Here is a 15,445-nt window from a genome sequence, read left to right as displayed (position 1 = left end):
GGAACAAATTGATCTTTCACTTTGGGTGTGACCCCCCCTCCCCGCCACACACACACACACCAGCTTCTGAGTTGAAAGTGAAGAATCCAGTTTTTCTGTCTGCTGTGCAAATCTTCTCTCATATTGATCTCTATTTATCTCCCTCTCCTCATCCTGAAGACTTGGGCAGGTCACAAATTAAAAATCATACAGATAAAATATCCAATTTAAAAATCTGATTTAAATGGATAAGCTCTACGGGGAGAGAAAGTCACTATCAGCTTAAACCTGGTGGTAGACAGACTTCACCTGACAATTTTGCAGATTCTGGAAGAACCATATGAAATGGAGGGTTTGCTTTTTTCCCTTCTGTGACAGTGCAATCCTTTCCAGAGTTACTCCTTTCTGACTCAGTTGACTTCAATGGATTAGAAAGGGTATAACTCTACTTAGGACTGCCCTTACATAAAATACTCCACTCAAGTGTACTTACAGGCAACTTTGAAGAGCCATGTTGCTGTAGTTATAATGTGGCTGTGGGGGGGGGGGGTGGGGGGGGGGGGGGGGGCGGGGGAGGTTGGGGGGTGGGGTGGGGGGTATGAGGAGGAGGTGGGAGGGGGGGGGGTGGGGGGGGGGGTGGGGGGGGGGGTGGGGTGGGGGGGGGGGGCGGGAGGGGGGGGGTGGGGTGGGGGGGGGGGGGGGGGGGTGGGGGGGGCGGGGGGGGCGGGGGGGGGGGGTGGGGTGGGGCGGGTCCGGGCGGGGGGGGGGGGTGCGGTGGGTGGGGGGGGGGGGGGGTGGGGGGGGGGGGGGGTGGGGGGGGGGGGGGGTGGGGGGGGGGGGGGGTGGGGGGGGGGGGGGGTGGGGGGGGGGGGGGGTGGGGGGGGGGGGGGGTGGGGGGGGGGGGGGGTGGGGGGGGGGGGGGGTGGGGGGGGGGGGGGGTGGGGGGGGGGGGGGGTGGGGGGGGGGGGGGGTGGGGGGGGGGGGGGGTGGGGGGGGGGGGGGGTGGGGGGGGGGGGGGGTGGGGGGGGGGGGGGGTGGGGGGGGGGGGGGGTGGGGGGGGGGGGGGGTGGGGGGGGGGGGGGGTGGGGGGGGGGGGGGGTGGGGGGGGGGGGGGGTGGGGGGGGGGGGGGGTGGGGGGGGGGGGGGGTGGGGGGGGGGGGGGGTGGGGGGGGGGGGGGGTGGGGGGGGGGGGGGGTGGGGGGGGGGGGGGGTGGGGGGGGGGGGGGGTGGGGGGGGGGGGGGGTGGGGGGGGGGGGGGGTGGGGGGGGGGGGGGGTGGGGGGGGGGGGGGGTGGGGGGGGGGGGGGGTGGGGGGGGGGGGGGGTGGGGGGGGGGGGGGGTGGGGGGGGGGGGGGGTGGGGGGGGGGGGGGGTGGGGGGGGGGGGGGGTGGGGGGGGGGGGGGGTGGGGGGGGGGGGGGGTGGGGGGGGGGGGGGGTGGGGGGGGGGGGGGGTGGGGGGGGGGGGGGGTGGGGGGGGGGGGGGGTGGGGGGGGGGGGGGGTGGGGGGGGGGGGGGGTGGGGGGGGGGGGGGGTGGGGGGGGGGGGGGGTGGGGGGGGGGGGGGGTGGGGGGGGGGGGGGGTGGGGGGGGGGGGGGGTGGGGGGGGGGGGGGGTGGGGGGGGGGGGGGGTGGGGGGGGGGGGGGGTGGGGGGGGGGGGGGGTGGGGGGGGGGGGGGGTGGGGGGGGGGGGGGGTGGGGGGGGGGGGGGGTGGGGGGGGGGGGGGGTGGGGGGGGGGGGGGGTGGGGGGGGGGGGGGGTGGGGGGGGGGGGGGGTGGGGGGGGGGGGGGGTGGGGGGGGGGGGGGGTGGGGGGGGGGGGGGGTGGGGGGGGGGGGGGGTGGGGGGGGGGGGGGGTGGGGGGGGGGGGGGGTGGGGGGGGGGGGGGGTGGGGGGGGGGGGGGGTGGGGGGGGGGGGGGGTGGGGGGGGGGGGGGGTGGGGGGGGGGGGGGGTGGGGGGGGGGGGGGGTGGGGGGGGGGGGGGGTGGGGGGGGGGGGGGGTGGGGGGGGGGGGGGGTGGGGGGGGGGGGGGGTGGGGGGGGGGGGGGGTGGGGGGGGGGGGGGGTGGGGGGGGGGGGGGGTGGGGGGGGGGGGGGGTGGGGGGGGGGGGGGGTGGGGGGGGGGGGGGGTGGGGGGGGGGGGGGGTGGGGGGGGGGGGGGGTGGGGGGGGGGGGGGGTGGGGGGGGGGGGGGGTGGGGGGGGGGGGGGGTGGGGGGGGGGGGGGGTGGGGGGGGGGGGGGGTGGGGGGGGGGGGGGGTGGGGGGGGGGGGGGGTGGGGGGGGGGGGGGGTGGGGGGGGGGGGGGGTGGGGGGGGGGGGGGGTGGGGGGGGGGGGGGGTGGGGGGGGGGGGGGGTGGGGGGGGGGGGGGGTGGGGGGGGGGGGGGGTGGGGGGGGGGGGGGGTGGGGGGGGGGGGGGGTGGGGGGGGGGGGGGGTGGGGGGGGGGGGGGGTGGGGGGGGGGGGGGGTGGGGGGGGGGGGGGGTGGGGGGGGGGGGGGGTGGGGGGGGGGGGGGGTGGGGGGGGGGGGGGGTGGGGGGGGGGGGGGGTGGGGGGGGGGGGGGGTGGGGGGGGGGGGGGGTGGGGGGGGGGGGGGGTGGGGGGGGGGGGGGGTGGGGGGGGGGGGGGGTGGGGGGGGGGGGGGGTGGGGGGGGGGGGGGGTGGGGGGGGGGGGGGGTGGGGGGGGGGGGGGGTGGGGGGGGGGGGGGGTGGGGGGGGGGGGGGGTGGGGGGGGGGGGGGGTGGGGGGGGGGGGGGGTGGGGGGGGGGGGGGGTGGGGGGGGGGGGGGGTGGGGGGGGGGGGGGGTGGGGGGGGGGGGGGGTGGGGGGGGGGGGGGGTGGGGGGGGGGGGGGGTGGGGGGGGGGGGGGGTGGGGGGGGGGGGGGGTGGGGGGGGGGGGGGGTGGGGGGGGGGGGGGGTGGGGGGGGGGGGGGGTGGGGGGGGGGGGGGGTGGGGGGGGGGGGGGGTGGGGGGGGGGGGGGGTGGGGGGGGGGGGGGGTGGGGGGGGGGGGGGGTGGGGGGGGGGGGGGGTGGGGGGGGGGGGGGGTGGGGGGGGGGGGGGGTGGGGGGGGGGGGGGGTGGGGGGGGGGGGGGGTGGGGGGGGGGGGGGGTGGGGGGGGGGGGGGGTGGGGGGGGGGGGGGGTGGGGGGGGGGGGGGGTGGGGGGGGGGGGGGGTGGGGGGGGGGGGGGGTGGGGGGGGGGGGGGGTGGGGGGGGGGGGGGGTGGGGGGGGGGGGGGGTGGGGGGGGGGGGGGGTGGGGGGGGGGGGGGGTGGGGGGGGGGGGGGGTGGGGGGGGGGGGGGGTGGGGGGGGGGGGGGGTGGGGGGGGGGGGGGGTGGGGGGGGGGGGGGGTGGGGGGGGGGGGGGGTGGGGGGGGGGGGGGGTGGGGGGGGGGGGGGGTGGGGGGGGGGGGGGGTGGGGGGGGGGGGGGGTGGGGGGGGGGGGGGGTGGGGGGGGGGGGGGGTGGGGGGGGGGGGGGGTGGGGGGGGGGGGGGGTGGGGGGGGGGGGGGGTGGGGGGGGGGGGGGGTGGGGGGGGGGGGGGGTGGGGGGGGGGGGGGGTGGGGGGGGGGGGGGGTGGGGGGGGGGGGGGGTGGGGGGGGGGGGGGGTGGGGGGGGGGGGGGGTGGGGGGGGGGGGGGGTGGGGGGGGGGGGGGGTGGGGGGGGGGGGGGGTGGGGGGGGGGGGGGGTGGGGGGGGGGGGGGGTGGGGGGGGGGGGGGGTGGGGGGGGGGGGGGGTGGGGGGGGGGGGGGGTGGGGGGGGGGGGGGGTGGGGGGGGGGGGGGGTGGGGGGGGGGGGGGGTGGGGGGGGGGGGGGGTGGGGGGGGGGGGGGGTGGGGGGGGGGGGGGGTGGGGGGGGGGGGGGGTGGGGGGGGGGGGGGGTGGGGGGGGGGGGGGGTGGGGGGGGGGGGGGGTGGGGGGGGGGGGGGGTGGGGGGGGGGGGGGGTGGGGGGGGGGGGGGGTGGGGGGGGGGGGGGGTGGGGGGGGGGGGGGGTGGGGGGGGGGGGGGGTGGGGGGGGGGGGGGGTGGGGGGGGGGGGGGGTGGGGGGGGGGGGGGGTGGGGGGGGGGGGGGGTGGGGGGGGGGGGGGGTGGGGGGGGGGGGGGGTGGGGGGGGGGGGGGGTGGGGGGGGGGGGGGGTGGGGGGGGGGGGGGGTGGGGGGGGGGGGGGGTGGGGGGGGGGGGGGGTGGGGGGGGGGGGGGGTGGGGGGGGGGGGGGGTGGGGGGGGGGGGGGGTGGGGGGGGGGGGGGGTGGGGGGGGGGGGGGGTGGGGGGGGGGGGGGGTGGGGGGGGGGGGGGGTGGGGGGGGGGGGGGGTGGGGGGGGGGGGGGGTGGGGGGGGGGGGGGGTGGGGGGGGGGGGGGGTGGGGGGGGGGGGGGGTGGGGGGGGGGGGGGGTGGGGGGGGGGGGGGGTGGGGGGGGGGGGGGGTGGGGGGGGGGGGGGGTGGGGGGGGGGGGGGGTGGGGGGGGGGGGGGGTGGGGGGGGGGGGGGGTGGGGGGGGGGGGGGGTGGGGGGGGGGGGGGGTGGGGGGGGGGGGGGGTGGGGGGGGGGGGGGGTGGGGGGGGGGGGGGGTGGGGGGGGGGGGGGGTGGGGGGGGGGGGGGGTGGGGGGGGGGGGGGGTGGGGGGGGGGGGGGGTGGGGGGGGGGGGGGGTGGGGGGGGGGGGGGGTGGGGGGGGGGGGGGGTGGGGGGGGGGGGGGGTGGGGGGGGGGGGGGGTGGGGGGGGGGGGGGGTGGGGGGGGGGGGGGGTGGGGGGGGGGGGGGGTGGGGGGGGGGGGGGGTGGGGGGGGGGGGGGGTGGGGGGGGGGGGGGGTGGGGGGGGGGGGGGGTGGGGGGGGGGGGGGGTGGGGGGGGGGGGGGGTGGGGGGGGGGGGGGGTGGGGGGGGGGGGGGGTGGGGGGGGGGGGGGGTGGGGGGGGGGGGGGGTGGGGGGGGGGGGGGGTGGGGGGGGGGGGGGGTGGGGGGGGGGGGGGGTGGGGGGGGGGGGGGGTGGGGGGGGGGGGGGGTGGGGGGGGGGGGGGGTGGGGGGGGGGGGGGGTGGGGGGGGGGGGGGGTGGGGGGGGGGGGGGGTGGGGGGGGGGGGGGGTGGGGGGGGGGGGGGGTGGGGGGGGGGGGGGGTGGGGGGGGGGGGGGGTGGGGGGGGGGGGGGGTGGGGGGGGGGGGGGGTGGGGGGGGGGGGGGGTGGGGGGGGGGGGGGGTGGGGGGGGGGGGGGGTGGGGGGGGGGGGGGGTGGGGGGGGGGGGGGGTGGGGGGGGGGGGGGGTGGGGGGGGGGGGGGGTGGGGGGGGGGGGGGGTGGGGGGGGGGGGGGGTGGGGGGGGGGGGGGGTGGGGGGGGGGGGGGGTGGGGGGGGGGGGGGGTGGGGGGGGGGGGGGGTGGGGGGGGGGGGGGGTGGGGGGGGGGGGGGGTGGGGGGGGGGGGGGGTGGGGGGGGGGGGGGGTGGGGGGGGGGGGGGGTGGGGGGGGGGGGGGGTGGGGGGGGGGGGGGGTGGGGGGGGGGGGGGGTGGGGGGGGGGGGGGGTGGGGGGGGGGGGGGGTGGGGGGGGGGGGGGGTGGGGGGGGGGGGGGGTGGGGGGGGGGGATAATACAACACTTTTTGGAGCATGGGATTTAGGAGCCCGGCTATCTGAATACTGGAGCCACACTGGGTAAGAATCCCATGCTGAGTGCCCAGAACCTGGGTCTTATTAAGATAAAATGTGTGTAAAAAGTGTTCACTCCATGGCAACAGGGCAATTTTTATCAAATATACCATATTGTAAGTACAACTGGTAGCTAGGAGTGAAGCCATGGCACTCCTCCTAGGACTGTTTTAAAAATATACTTCTCTTTTTTCCCCTCCCTGATACTGGAAATTTAAATTATAGAGACTGGCTTTGCTTTTTGTAAATGTATCCATAGCAACAAGAACATCTGAATTATTACAAGTGGATCCTTCCTACACTGGAGGTATGTTGTATGTGCCTTGAATACAATTTTGGGTAAGATTCTAAAAACTTTTTGCAACAAAACACTTAAGTAAAGAACATGTTCCCTCCTTCAGCATACTCAGATATCCACACCAATTCTAGTTTAATTTAGTTCGTTATTATTACAGTCATTGACCAACTATTACATACAACTAGTTTCAGAGCAGGTGCCACATTTCTTGAAGTATTATTATGCCACATTTGAAGTAGTACCATTGCCGGCGCTTACATTGGATCATGCTGTTGATTCAATGTCTTTTTACTCGATTCGTGGTACGGCTTTCAGCTCTTTTTCTGCTCTCTCCATGCTGGCTCTGCAGAGCTCATAAAGCTAATGAGCTGGATTATTCCTTCAGTTGTGCATTGCCGAGAAAATTACATATTCCAGGTGTATGGGCTTTATTAGGTGGCTGGTGGAGGAGCTGGCAAGAAGACTCATACTGTGCAACTTTCACTCTCACCGTGTGCAATGTGATGAATTTGGTTTGTATTGTTTGACTTGCAAGTCCTGACAAAACAACAACAACAACACAGTTTGCCCATCTTCCTCCATTTTCTCACAGCTCTCTTGACCAACAGCTTCCAGTTCAGTTCCCATCTTTGTTCCCTTCTTGGCCTTTGCAAGGGTGAGAATTTATGGTCAGGCTGACTGCTTAAGAATATATTTCAGGGAACAGTATTTCTTCAAGAGTAGGCAGTCTGCAGTAACTCATATCACTGCTTGTGGCTGTTTTGGAAAAAGCTGAAATTGGCCTGAGGGGGCTGAACTTCCTGCTGTCACCCTGAATGGCCATCCACGAGTCTTAATACCTCCATTTTCCAGCTGCTTTTTCTTCAAGTAGAAACAATCTTATCAGGGTACAGTAGTAATAACATAAGTGATAAGCAAATTAGGGAGGCAAATTAGGGAGGCCAACATGCCTCTTCCAGACTTGTCCAATGGCTACTTGGAGCAGAACAAGGAGGAGGGTATGGAAGAGTCACAAGGGCTTGGTTCATTCCTGACCATTAGCAGCATAGGAAACAACAGGGATTTCTTCATGGACTGAGGTGTGCCTGGCATTGCCACAGAGGCCTGGCTCAGACCCAATCATTTCACCTGCTTGGCAGAACTAGATATCTTGAGTTGTCCTGTTCCCTAGAGTCAAGAATAATTTCAGTTTCCCTGGTGTTGTGATTTTCAAACTGTGTTCCAGAGAAACGTAAATTTTTCTGGAAGTTTAACTGGGCTGCCTCAATGAAAAGACTGACAATGGCCTACAAGCTTCCCTTGAAGACAGCTTGCCTGTCATAACGCATCCTCCCTTGCGATGGATTGCTGGGTATAGAGTATTCATGCAGGGGGACAGCAAGGCTAAAAAGGTCTGGTTGGCACTCCTCAGGAACTGACTGTTTCTAGAACATGCCCCAGAATTCTCTGCAATTTGCAGGGGCTCTGTACCATCATAACTGCTTTGGGGGATGCTGATGTTGGGTCAGTCACTCCAGTACAAGTATATTTTGGGTTTTGCCTTCCAAACAAGTCCCATATATACAGGCTGTTTGCAATAATAACGATCAAAATAGCATCTTGAAGTGGCCCCACTGTATGGTCTTCACTGGCACATTCACGGTCCAGTGAGTGTCAGTGCTCTCATTCCTGTTAAGATCTTTATCTGCTATACCCTTTATCTGTGCTCCCTCAGTTGAGGACTTCAGCTTTCTTGGCTTCTCTTCACTTTAGCCTCTCCTATCTTGTGGGTGGAGCTGACTGATATAATTTGTTTTCTTCTACTGTGAGCATCCCACCTGTGAAGTGGGATAATATCTGTTTGTTTTGCCACTGTATTTCCTGGGGACTCTCTGATACTTCCCAGAACTGCTCCTGAGGTCCTCTAGAGTTGGCAGCCTCCAGATGAGGTCTGGAGATCTCCCAGAACGATAACTGTTCTGCAGACTTCAAAGAGGGTGGACTCTATGACATTGTACACTGCTGGGTGGAGGTGGTTTATCAGATAGGAGAGTCACAGGCCATTAACTAAACAGAGATCCACTAAAAGATTGCCTGCCTATGTTGAGCTCTACCCCCAAATGCACAGGTCACCTAACTTGCACCTTGACATCATTCTTGCACTCAAGTGCAAGAAATGCCAGTTTTGAGTGGCATTCCCATGTTGTATGCATCACATAATTCAACCTTGTGTTTCATGGCTCGGAGATTTTCTGGGAAGGAGTTCCAAAGTATAAGAAGCAACCAGGGAGAACAAACACATCATCCCTACATCAGTGTCCTATTCAGGTACTGACCCCTCTTGATGCTTTTTAGCAGGTGAGATGTGACAGGGTGACATCTTATGCTGCTTTGGCTTCAGGCAAAAACCACATTTACAGCTCAGTATAAACAGTCAGTGTCAAATCCTTTTTTTCAATTTGTAAAGAATGGCTCGGCCTGTGATTGTGTTTCCCACCTGAGCTGCCCCTACCCGCAGTGACCTGCTCACTCCTTTCCTCCATTTTGTTCTTGCTGTGGTGTTTAATTTTTAACCAGGAGCAGAGGCAAAGGCGACAGGGGATGGACACCTGAAAAGGCAATTGTATAGATTTAAATTAATTGCATTGTATCATACTTAATGTGTGGCATGTGACTCTTGTAAAAAAAAATTAGCACTCTATTGCATACTTTCCAACATTTCACAGCTGGGAATGCTTGTAACACTTCAAATTATCAATCCAAGTATCACTGCCAACCTTAGCTACACATTGTCAAGGGCTCCATTCTGCCTTCTATGGCTGATTTTGCATGTTAAAAGTGCCCCGTTGTTGGCCAGGGGAATGCCCTGGCGCAATGGGGAGTTCCCCACAACACCCAGCACTGCAGCGTGTCTGGCACACTGTTGCCCCGGCGCTGCCCTGCAGCAGTGGCTTTGCTACAGGATTTTCCAGAACCACAAGGTTGGGGACCTTTTGGAATGCCCCTCTGTTTCTCTAGTGGCTTCCACAGCCAAGAAACCTCCTTGGCAGCAGAACGAGGCCATTTTTCCTTCCTCACTGCTCTGGCCTGCCCCTCCAATGAACGGGCGCCTCCCCCTTGCAGTGGTATTAAAAACACAGATGGCGAAACCTTGCAAAAACCTTGAGAAACCTTGCAGAGAAGCAGCATGTGAAGGCGCTGTGAACGGGAGGGTGGTGATTCCCTTGCACATGCAAGGAGTTTAAGAGGTGTTGGAGTACCACGATTCCCTCGCACATGCAGAGATTTTAGACTGGGGGGGGGGCGATTCCCAGAGCCCGTTTTGTGCAGAGTCAACTAAATTGGTGAAAATGAGGGGGGAGCGGGTTGGAAAAGATTTGTAGAAGACATTGCTAAAGACCTCATGGTGCAAGTGGAGGAGAGCCGGGGCGCAGTGCGAAGTCAACAACAGGGTAAAGAGCACCACGTCAGCTGCGCTCCTGGATATAGCACGGGGCGTTTTTACTATGCAAAATCAGCCTATGAGAAGAGAAAAGGAGTTTTGATTTATATCCCACTTTCCTCAACCATAAGGAGTCTCAAAGCAGCTGAAAAACTCCTTTCCTTTCTCTCCCCACAACAGACACCTTATGAGGTAGGTGGGGATGAGAGAGTTCTGAGAGAACTGTGACTAGTCCAAGGTAACCCAGCAGACTTTATGTGAATGAATGAGGAAACAAACCTGGTTCACCAGATTATAGTCTGCCACTCATGTGGAGGTGTGGGGAATCAAATCCAGTTCCACATATTACAGGCCATTGCTCTTAACCACTATACCTCACTGGCTCTCTCTGTAACTCTCCGTGTGCTGCAAGAATTTGATCTGCAGCGTGCTCAACTGGTTTAAAAATCCAAGAACGTAATTTGAGTGAAGATATACTAGAATAGCATCATTTATTAGCCTACAAAAGGTTGTCAGCAATTCAAAATATACTTCAGCAGCTTGCAAAGTGTGTAATGGCAGGGTGTGGCCTGCAGGGTGCCTTAGTGTTCATGTGTTGACAATGTGAGTGCTACTGACACAATGCATCTACTTCCCATTGAGACACAAACTGTATTGTAATTTCTAGATGCAGAAGAAGGAGCTAAACTCTGAAGGATGTCTGTGCAGGCTTCTGACACTAACAAAAATTTAACATGGCATCTCCCAAAGGCAAAATTTGGGGACAGTGGTTTATTAGGGACCAGAACGTTATAATAGTCAAGCACCCTTCATGCCGTATGCTTTCTTCTGATCCAGGAGTTTGACTAATTGCATCTCTTGGGGACAGGATGCAGGGCTCAGAAGAACAGTGAAGTTAACCATTAAGACAACTGACATTCTTAAAGGATCAGCTGGCAGAACACAGTTGCCTCTGCAGCCTTATTTGAATTTCTCATTAAGACCTGGAAAACACAAACAAATCAGAAAGAAGGCATTGCCTCTGGACAGATGCAGAGAAACTGCTTTACTACTCCACTTCCAGAGCCAGTTTCCCCTATGTATGCTTTCAACCTTCATTTACCTTTTTCGTGGCCCTACTAAAATGTTCTGTTTTGTTTTTTAACGATGACCTTTTAAAATGTTGTTGATACACACACCAGAGTTCTTGGGGTTTCACCCAGGAGAAGAAGTGATGCTATTTCCCTAGTATAATTTTATCCATTCTTCCAAAGACCCTGGGGTAACATCCTAGGATCTCCATTTCTCCATTTTATGCTCGCAGCAACTTTGTGAGGTAGATAGCATGGCCCAAATTAAACCAGACAGCTTAATGGCTAGGGTAGTGGTTACCCACCTGCAGCTGGTAAATCTTTGCTGTTGGATCCATTCGCTCACTGTTGAAAAATTGAGGACCGAGGAAAAAATGGCTGCAAAAAGGCCTCTGGTAATACTTTAGGAATTTCCCCATATTTTTTACCATAGATATTAGATAAAATTCTTAAGAGCAATATTTGGAAGTGCCATCACATCCTCCCGGGCACGCCCTCAACATTTCCTGCATTTGCTGAGGATGTGCAGGCAACTTGATTCTTTGTTCAGTATCAGGATTTGAAGCCCTGTGTGCTGAAATATGTCTTGACTCCAGGGCATACATGGCACCAACAATGCAATCATAAGCTGAGTTATGCCTTTCTAAGCTCATTGACGTCAATTGACTTAGAAGGGTCCAACTCTGTTTAGGATTGCAGTGTAAATGCGACATCTTCCTTTGTGTCCGTCATCTCTGATCTAGGTAGGAAACATTGGCATGTATGCTTGAGGTGTATCTGCTTTCTGTCCTAACTACAACCATTAAAGATTTTTAAAAGCGGAGAGAGAGCTTTTGATTTTTTAGTCAAAAGGTATGACTCCCAACAATCACAGAGCCCCCTCAAATAGGGCCCTCTGCTAACAGACTACACATTACAAAGTTGTTATGTTTGGTGGGGGTGGGGAATGAGGTCAATATGAACCCAGCTGCTTCTGTCAATGCAGTTGAATCGAGATACAGTGCAGGAAAAATCTTCAGTGCACCATCAACTGAGTCAACCTTCAGTGCACCATCAGCCAAAAACATATTTTTACCAATCAATCAACCTTTATTAGACATTAATTATAAAGTTACATCGCTCAGTTATAGGTCAAGAAACAACAAGACAAACAATAGAAATGCTCCAACTCATCCTCAACTCAAAGAGGATTATTCATACTTCTTAGCTGCATAGAAATTTGTCTGTTGTCAGAGTAACATTATGGTTATTATTATTTAGCAGGTAAACAATTTCTGCAAATCCGAACTACATGGTTTCCTGCCTAGTACTGGTAGAAGCAAGTTAGTTCTTAAATATACAAAACTAGAACAGGAAGTATATATACATTTTAAAAAACCTCTTCTGACAATGCAGTAATTGTAACCTGAGATCCCCCTCTAACGGAGATGGCATTGGTGGATCCAGACTTTCCCCTTCTCTGCCGTTTTAATTAAATGCAGTTGAATCGGTCTGTTACTCATTGCAGCAATGATGTTTTATTAAGCGTAGTTTTGGCTTTCATTTGCAAACATCATTTTGCAGAACGGCATAATTCTCTGAGAGATGCAAGATGTGGGGAAGGCTTGGGGAACAGTTAGGATTTGGAACTTGGTTTTTAAAAGAATTGGGAACAGTCTGGGAGAGTTCACTTTCCAAGTGATGGAAGTTTTGTTTGCCTCACTGTTGCCTCTGCTCAATCAGGTTTTGAGTCTGGGAGGGTTGGAAATGACCAAAGCCTTTTTTTCCCCAGGGGCAGGAGTAGGATGAGAGTTCAGTCCACAAACAGCATTTCCCCTTTCAAACTGCCCCTGATTCTATGCAAGACCTCTTTCACCTTTTATGGAAATGTGTTCACCTGCCCTCCAGTGTACTGATGTGCTTGTTTCAGAGCTCTTTGAAGAACAGCCAGATCAAATGTAAAAGATTTTGCATAATGTGCAAAAAGTAGATTCATAACAGGATACTGAGCAAAAAAATTTCCAGGAACTCTTATTGGCATATCCCATTGAGGGCTGCACAAATGTGTATATGTTGTAGTGAATAGAAGTGTCTGAAATGCACACCTTCACACTTAGATTCAGATCTGGTTTTAGAAAACCAGCACATCTTGGCCCTCCACAAATAGAAATGCCCAGAATCCAATAAGCCCTTCGGGGGTAGGGCGGTTTATCAAATCGAATGATGATGATGATGATGATGATGATGATGATGATGATGATGAAGAAGAAGAAGAAGAAGAAGAAGAAGAAGAAGAAGAAGAAGAAGCAGCAGCAGCAGCAGCAGCAGCAGCACCAGTGAGGATTACATAACAAGATCTCCATGTAAGCCAAGAAAGTTATGAAACACTACAGCAATATGCCAGAACCTCCATTCCATGCATGGCATTGTCATTTTCTTTCCCACAGCATCTTGTGTTGTATTGGAAGCTGTTCCCAAGGTTGTCTTCCTTCACTGGCAGCACCATTGAGAAAGGGAGGCCTTGGATACTCTGAAGAGAAAAAAACTGAAATGCCCCACATATCTCCTTAGATCCTGGCTTCTGTTGGCAGGTCAACAATGCAGTAAACTACTTCAGTGTACACCAGTGATCTGCAATATGGTGCTTGTGGACACCATGAAGGCCGCCAGTATCTTTCCTGGTACTTATTTGCTTCTTTGCCAAAGTGATCTCTTTCTCAAAACAAAAAACCAATCCTGGCTCTCTTCCAGGTACTTCAGAATTGCTCTGGAGGCATCACTTTTGTGCCTGCCAGGGGCATCAATTTAATAACAGCTGCCTCCATTATTGGAGGATGCTTGGCTTACACCCCCCTAACATTTTTGGATTAGACCCAGCACCTGTGGCAGTGGTTTGCTGGGCCTTTACCTGGCAATATTGGGGGCTTGGGCTGGGGAGAGTGTTGCTGATGCTGTAATGTCACTTCTGCACAGTTACCCAGCAGTGATGGCAGTCATACATTCTCACACGCATGGCACTCTAGGAACTTTGGGAAGAAAATAAGGCCGCACCAGTAAATAGAAAGAAAAAAAGGAGGCAGAAGGTACAAGAGAGAGTGGTTTATTGGACTTTCTAGATCCCAATGTGTATCATAATGAGCTTCATCAGGGGATCTCTGATCCTGATCAAGATTTATAATGTGATAATTCTGAGGACATGAATCAAAAATTTTTAAAACTATTAATGAATGTGAGTTAAGTTAGTCATAAGTTGTTGTAAGATATAGTAATGTAAAATTGTTAATGCATGGTGACTAGTAGTTGTAAGTTCTAGTAGCACATAGTAATGTAAGATTACTTGCAATCTGAGGTGAATATTTTTGTCTGTCAGTGATTTATTTGAAGAATTGAAATGGTTAATTTGTGAAGGGTAGCATTTAGCTTCATGGCAGACTGGTAAATGAGGAAATTCAATACAAAACAATGAATTGTTCATAATACTACCAGTGAGTATATGAGAATTTTTGCTATAAATTGTTAAGACTGTAATAATAGATTAGGAAATTCAATACTATGATTCTTCATTGAAGGAACTGAAACTTATGCAGTATACAATGTGGTTTCTGACAAAGTGCTTATGAAAAGGCGTGAAACGAATGTTAAATCTGGGTGCTTGTACTGGGATGCAGACCATGCCACAATGAGATTGTACGTCTATTCCATTGTATGTCTGGGGTAGAGATTGCATCATGGAAAGATTGGATTCTATTATTTGTTATAAATGAAATTGAATTGTACACAACGCTGTATAGCAATTGTTTATATGCAATGCAACATGCTCATGCTTGAACATCTTGTTATATTGTGAATCATTCTGCCATGGATTTTGGATGTTTTTTTTATATATGATACATTTGGACCATTTTAGAATAAATCATTAAAATTTGCATACACACAGCCAATAGGTGTTTATGTAGCAGGGTTACAGCTTATTTTTATATGTTTAATCTTTTACTGCAATGCAAAAGCGCTCCTTTTTCACTTTGGTTATCATTTATACCTAAATTCACCAACTGTGGGGCAAGCAATTCCTGGTGACTTGGGGATGGAAAATTGAGGTTTGGGGAGGGGAGGCGCCTCACTGGCATATCATGCAGCAGTGTCCACCATCCAAAGCAAGCAGAAGACAAGAATTAAGGTGCTAAATAAATCCTGTATTGTTGCATCCTGCTCCCAATGTGTTTTGTCTGTGGCTTCATCAGGGAATCTATCATAACATAATTCTGCAGTAGGTACGCCTCCATGGCAGCCATTTTGGCATTGGTTTCCACTTCCCAGAGGCAGCCATTTTGTGGGTGGTGCCTCCTACCTGTTCTCCAAATTCCAAAAGTGTCCACAGGCTCAAATAAGTTGGGAACCCATGGACTAGGGTCTTCACAGATTCTTTGTTTTCTGCCTAGTCTAACCATCCCTCCCTTCTTCAACTTGTAACTGGAAACAAATATTAACTTCATGTCGGTATTCCTGTAGCATAGAGTACCGCAAGCCTTCAGCCTGGGCTGCCTCTCTACAGGCTGAGGAACAGCCTGGGGGCCAGCTGCATGGGCCCCTATCTTCTTATCTTCTACTTGGGGTACAGGATTCAACTCGGTCCTGCCTGAAGGAAGCTCTGCCCACCACTTTCATGTCCTCTGTCCAGCTTCTGGCCTTTTCTTTCTGGTAGAAGGCTTGACACTTTGTCAACAGGCCTGTCCATTTGACATTGCATTATTTCTGATTTTTTCCTTCTGCCCCTGCAGCACTTGCCCCCTTAGGATTCTCTTTCCTCTCAGCCTCAGAGAAATTTAATACAATTTAATATGTATTTATCCAACACCAGGTCTTGAATCTCATCCTATTTCCCCCCTTCTCCTTATACCCATAAATAAGGCCAGACCCACAAGCTTCCCAGTGATATTATTATTAGTTATAGTTCACTTTTCTCTCCAGTAGTCACAAAGCAGCTTAATGCACCATTCTTCCTCCTCCATTTTATCCTCACAACCACACTGTGAGATAGGTTAGGCTGAGAGAGAGTGACTGGTCCAAGATCACCAAAT

This window comes from Sphaerodactylus townsendi, linkage group LG06, assembly GCF_021028975.2.
Source record: "Sphaerodactylus townsendi isolate TG3544 linkage group LG06, MPM_Stown_v2.3, whole genome shotgun sequence".
In the NCBI taxonomy this organism is placed as follows: Eukaryota; Metazoa; Chordata; class Lepidosauria; order Squamata; family Sphaerodactylidae; genus Sphaerodactylus; species Sphaerodactylus townsendi.
The sequence above is the reverse complement of the archived record's forward strand: the minus strand, read 5'-3'. Positions refer to the sequence as shown.